The 6,491-nt window shown below is 44.1% G+C and overlaps 1 pseudogene; it reads left to right on the forward strand.

Moving 5' to 3' along the window:
* The first annotated feature begins 386 nt into the window (after nt 1–386).
* On the forward strand, nt 387–930 carry LOC103662408 (annotated as a pseudogene).
* Nucleotides 931–6,491: the final 5,561 nt, after the last annotated feature.

Below are 6,491 nucleotides of genomic sequence, written 5' to 3' on the forward strand. Positions count from 1 at the left end.
GGTCTGGCATGTAAGGAGTTTGAAAGTTTTCTTCACAAGAAGAAAGCTAACAAAATCAACAGTTCTTCTCAGATCCATCAAAGAATGGAGATCATAGGGAAAACTGCTGCCCCAAATTTAGATAGGCAAGTGGATACAGAGAATGACAGCTTGCCAGAACAGAAGCCCGGAAACAGAAAACCTTGCTGAAACCAGTCCCGAATATGAAAACTTACACTGTAATTGACATATTGTTGGAGGTCAGTGTAGACAAGTTGGAGAAGTAAAAGCTCCAGGGTTCCTAGTCTTAGGAGACCACCACATTTTTGTGAGTTTTACTAACAGAAACCCTACCAGGTTCTCATGGTAAAGATCAGAAAAAGATCTCTTGCACGGGTAGAGTCAAGATGGAGGAGTATGCCCAACGGCCTTGCCCTTGGCGAATTATAGATGATTGTGGTGGGGCCTTTAGGGTGGGTATCATAGGTGGTGGGACCTCTGAAGCAAACAAAGGTTTTTGCAATTCTCCAGTGGGAGTAGACCACAGACTATGAGGGAGTTTGACAGCTATTAACACCAAGGCTCTGCAGTTGGGAGGTAGGTTTGCAGTTGGGGGAGGTTTATTTTCCAGGACTGGCTGCAGTATGGCTCAAGTCAGAGGGAAAGAAGATCCCTGGCATTCCATCACGAGTGGAGGCTTAACAGGAGCCCTACTGGCAGCAAGAAATGGACCAGTGGCAATGGCTGGGTCAGCCACGATGGGTGGCATTCTCCTAGCTTCGACTGAAGCAGCTGGTATCTTGTTGACAGGATTGGCCTCTGCACAATTTCCCAGGGTCCTCAGTTTGCGGAAGACCCTTCGGCCCAGTTACCATCCTCCCCTTTTGGAGACTATCAACAATAGCAATTAGACTTCTTTCCCAGGATTTCTTTAACAGAATGAGCTGTAGTTCAAGAAGGAATTTGAGAAGATAAGTCGCAGTCTGTTTTTAAAAACATTCGGTGGGACGGCTATGGCCAAATAGGCTCTGAAGAGGCTCTCAGCTCTTTTTTTTATTTAAAGGAACGTGTTGGGAAGGGACAGATGTTAAAAGATAATGTATTTATTTATTCACACTTGGATTGCATTTGTGATAAAAATCAATGTCTATTACCTTTATCAGAAAATATAATAAATGCTTAGAAGACAAAGGACCAAAGGGCAAACAACAATGAAATGTAACTATCATTTCCTTGGGGACTTCTCTGCTGGTTTTATGTGTTCTCTCAGTCAAACAATAAAAAACTCCTGGAATTTGCTCTTTCTAGAAAGAAAGAAAGAAAGAGAGAGAGTGAAAGAGATTTCATGCTTCCAGCAAGGAGAAGAGAAAAACAGCCATCTTAAATACGCCTGGAGCATTCTGTTCAACAAGGCCCACCCTCAAGGAAAACTCTTACCAGAGCCTAACCCAACAAATGGGAATGGTTGTACTCAACTTCAGCTCACTCTAGCCTTCTATGCTGGGATAGGGGCAGCAGGGGGATACCCAAGTCCAGTCCCCACAGCTTTCCTGTCTCACCTGAGGGAGAGGGGACAAAAGTAAAGACCCAGTCATTGGAAATGTTTTGTTTTTTTCAAAAAGCTAAGAGTCAGGAGCATAGAAATGCTCAGGCTCAGTGTCCTGATGTGTTCATGAAAGGTATTTGCTCTGCTTAAAGGACAGAATAACAATTGCTAACTCATTCAACAAATACATATTAATCACTCACTATGTGCCAGGTGCTGCCCTAGCCAGGTACAATGGTGAGCAAGCCGTGCTCTGGCCCTCGTGGAGTTTACATTCTAGTGTGGAAGGCAGACAGACAATAAACTGTCAAGACAAACAAGGAAATATTTAGTGTATTACATGATGGTAAGTGCTAAGAAGAAAAATAAAGCAGGAAGAGAGATGGAAGTGACAGGTGAAATCATTAATCAGCTGTCCAGTGAAGGCCCTTGAGAAGCCACATTTAGGTAACAAGTTGAAGGGCATGAGGGGAGGCAGGCGGTGAGCTTTGTATATATCTAGGGCTAGAGCGTGACTGGCAATGTGGTGAGTGAGAAAACTCAAGAAGTTCAAAGCATTTACGTGTGTGCAGATGAGGGAGAAATAATCTGACGTCTTTTGTGGTCTTTTTTCCTTCTGTTTTCTCTAGCTTTTGTTCAAAAATTATTACCTAGAATCAGAGCCATTTGAAGTGACCTAAGAAACCAGCAGGCCAACCAACCTCAAATGATCCCCAGGGAGGCCACATCTGGCCCACATTCCACAGTTAGGAAGTGGCAGGGCGTTCCTCAGTGCTATCTCCAGGGTCCACATTCACCCCTGCATTTGCCTACCTGGGAAGCTGGTCATTTGAGGCTCACTTAGAAGCCACAACTGGGTTAAGCCAAGTCCAGGTTGTGACCCAGAGACTAGCTTCTCTAAGAAATTTCTCAAATGCCAAAAACTTTCTTGCTGAGGATCTATTTCTGTTCAGCTCTGGTTTCTAATTCTCTTAGTTGCAAGCACAGCACAGTGTCCTTCAGCTTTTTGTCCTCTGCAACGCTTTCCATTCAGGGACAACCGCGGATGCCATGCTTAGACTCAGAGTTGTGGCAGTGGACAAAACAGCACTTGATCCTTTAAGAGCAAGCCTGCAAAAACAGCACCCAGGTCTCATCCAGGTTGGTTATGTTTGACTCAGTCTGGATCTGAGGAATTCTCTTACACATGGCTCTACCTTTCCTCTCCGTGGTGTCAGATGCAGGCTGTGGACTACGCATGATGTCAGAGTGGCTGATTTCAGTCAGAACAGCCCTTGGTGCCATGTGGCACCCATGTAAACAACTGGTTGGTATGGTGTCATGTAGACAAAACAACTCTTTGATGGATTGGGTTTTCACTTTTCACTCAGCTCAAGTTGGCATGAGTCTAGGGTGGTGCCTGCCAAGTATGTGGGCAGGTTGGGGCCCTGCACGAGTTGCTGTGTGTGGTGTTGGCAGCAGACCCGTTTTCCCACTGCCTTTTAGTGGTCTGAAGCGCTTGGTGTAGAGGGTGGGGCAACAGAAGGGAGCTAAGTTTGGGAAGCCAATAACTAGGATGGGGGCTGAGTATGTCAGTAACCTGAAAAAGTCTGATGTTTCTCAAGTTTACCCTCTTGACCAGAGTGGAATTTGCCAGGACTTTGACATTCACCCCAGCCTGTGCCTGTGTGTGACTGACCAGACTACAGCAAAGGAATCTGAGGTTAAGAAAGATGAAAGGCCATTGCCGCCTGTCTGTCTGCAATGGGCATATTGCATAATAATAGCTCTCTCTGATCTTTCTTTTGCATGTTCTTGGTTTCTCAGCTTCTTCCTTTCAGCTGTGTAATAGGACACCCAGCTGCTTCTTATCTTTGCTGCCTCCCCTCACCTCCCAACTCTCCTTTCTCAGATCCACACAGAGAACACAGACCACTCCTGCTTTGAAGCCTTAAGGACCCTGTCACTTCCCTTAACACCCTCTGTTTGCTGGACTCATTGTTCAGTGATGCTCTAGCCAGGTGAGGACTGTAAACCAACCCGTCAACGCCTGCCTTTATAAGGTGTGTTACTCAGACAGGCTACATGCCCATAAGCTACATGCCCTAATAGACCCTGGAGGCCCCATCTCAAGGTAGGGACAGGACCTAGAATTGAATGGCTCCTTCATTAACTCAAGAGGTGTGAAAAACAAGACTGTTGACTTCCTTAGGTAGCTTTTATACTTTGTAAGCTTCTTGTAAGGGAGGATAACAAAGAGCCTAATACCATCAGGCCAAGCCCAGAGGAGATGGCATTTTCATTTGTGGGCCAGCTTCTGGGGTTACCACAGCCTGGTGGGCCCCTCAGTTCTGGCCAGTGGGTGTGATGAGGTGTGATGTGAATGGCCGATCCTGACACTTGTGCGTCTAAGGAGTCCTGAGCCATCAGCCGTAGGTATTTTCCAAGTACCCCAAACTTGGAAATCAGATCATTTCCATCACCAATTGATCATTTACTTTATGAAGAGAGTCCCTGCCTGCTTCCTTTGCTCCTTCCAAGAAGGAGGACTGTGCTTTAAAGCCAGAAAACACTACCCTCCACATACCTTTTCTCAAAGACTCTGTCTGCAATGAGCAGAAACTCCCTATCAGGGCTCCCACCTGCTTGGGCCTCTCCGAGGTAGGAATGGCAATAACCACATTAAGAAAAGCCAATTATAAAATCGCACAGGCTAATGGCAATAGCAGTAGCATCCTTTACTTTTAGTTGCAACTCACGAACCTAGTACGTTAACTTATGGAAAATTAGGTCTGTCTCCTCACAAATCACTTAAAATCATGCAAGCGAGAGGTTATTTTGATGGAAAAGCATGTTAGAAACTGGGATGTGCAGGGAGCAGTAATAGAAGGAGTTGTTAAGGGGAAAAGGCAGAACGACGCCTTTGGCAGCTTGTCCAGGGATTTCTTGTGTGGCTGGCACCCTCTCAGGCTCCTGTGCGGCCGTCCCATTACACAGAGCTCTGGGACTGCACACAGTCCCAGGAGACTGGCACACTGCAAGGACTTTTTTCTGGAAACACAAATAACAAGAGTTGTATTTCAGTTTCACAATGTTTCCTTTCTGCCTGCCCCCAAGAAAGATGTAAGGATGCTTAGTAATGAGGACTGAGGGGGAGGAGGAGGGATGAGGTAACACAAGCAGGCTAGCAGACTGGAATAGGGCTGCTGATAGTAATAGTGGTGGTTACTAGGATATTCCTGATTACGTGTTGAATAGCTGTGAATTTCAGAGATTATTTAAATCCCATCATCCAAAGCCCATTAAGATATCAACTAAGCAAGCATGAGTACCCATTTTACAGATGAATAAATCAGTTACTCAGTTAGTAAATGGCTGAGCCAGAGCTTGGATCTAGACCTGATTACTCACTAACCTTGTATCTTTTCAAAATACCAAGCTGCAGAGCTGCTGTACAGTTAGAAGACAAAGGTTCTACCACTCCCACCCCACTCCCAATCATCCCAGATTCTTTTGGGGCTCCTAGACCTAGTATGTTTTGTGGCTGAAAACAACCTCTCACAGGAAAATTAGAGTACCCAGCTCTAATGATAAAAGAAAAAAATTGATAGCATCAAAATTAAACATTTCTCATAAAAAAGGAGATAAATTAAGGAGATAAATGGATAGTCCACGGACTGAGGGAAAAAATATACACAGCCAATATCTAACAAATCCAGGATATATAAAGAAACTCTACAAATCAAGAGTAAAAAGATGATGCATTTATTAAATGGGCAAAAGACCTGAAAAGAGACTTCACCAAAGGAGATACACAAATGGCCAATAAGCATTTGAAAAACTGCTCAGCATCATCAGTCATAAGAAAATGCAAATGAAAACCATAATGACATAGCAATACATATCCACTAGATTGCCAAAAAATTTTTAAAGTGACATCACTAAAGGATGCGGAGCCTCTGGAACTTTCCTATGTTGCTGGGGGCGTGGATAAAATGGTATAACCACTCTAGAAAACTGCCAGTGTCTTACAAGGTTAAACACACATTCACTCTAGATACTTACCTAAGAGTAATAAGAGCAACAAATACTTGTCCATACAAAGAGTTATACACAAATATTCACTGCAGCTTTTATTCATAATAGCCCAAGCCAGTAAACAACCTAAGTGTTCGGTGATAGAAGAATGGACAAATAAGTTATGGCATATTCATGAAAAGGAATACAACTCATCACTAAAGAGAAATAAATGCCAGACTCATACAGCAACATGGTAGACTCTCCAACACTTTGGGCTGAGTAAAAGAAGATAGACCCATACATACTGTATGAGACCCCTTGTGTGGAGTCCAAGAACAGAAAATACAGATACATAGCGATCGGAGTGGGAAAGTAGATAGGAGGGTGGTAGAATTGATTTGAGAAGGATATAAGCAAAATTTGGAGGGTAAGGGGGAAATGTTCTCTTATTTTGAGTAGTGGTTACATAGGTGTCTAAAGCTGTCAAAACTCTTTTAACTGAACTCTTAAGATCTATGTATTTTATTGTATGTTAATCATACCTCAATAATTGTTTTTTAAATGGACCCTGCTGGGTTAGCCACAAGGGTTATGGCCTTACTCCTTGGAGGCCAATTTCTCCCCCTCTGACTGAAACCTGAGATCTGAGCTCATGAACTCCCCCAGCAGCCTGGGCCTCAGGGGTGAAGGCAATGAAGAGTTTCAGCAAAACAACTCTAACCAAAAGGCCTTTCTGCATAGTGGTGCTGAGAAAGCTGCTTCTCTCTGTCCCTCACCCCAGGGATATACTGACCCCATATTTATTATCTTCATCTGTTAAAACTCGAAGGGCAAATACCAGAGGCTCTTGCCAGTCATTTCTCACTGTTCTCCAAAAAGGAATAAAGTACAACTCTCTGCAGAGTGCAGCTGGTTTAATAGGCCCCGGGTCACCCATCCTACTGGGCAGGGAGATACTTCATTGCTG

This window comes from Ursus maritimus, unplaced genomic scaffold (assembly GCF_017311325.1).
Source record: "Ursus maritimus isolate PB19 unplaced genomic scaffold, ASM1731132v1 scaffold_16, whole genome shotgun sequence".
Lineage (NCBI taxonomy): Eukaryota > Metazoa > Chordata > Mammalia > Carnivora > Ursidae > Ursus > Ursus maritimus.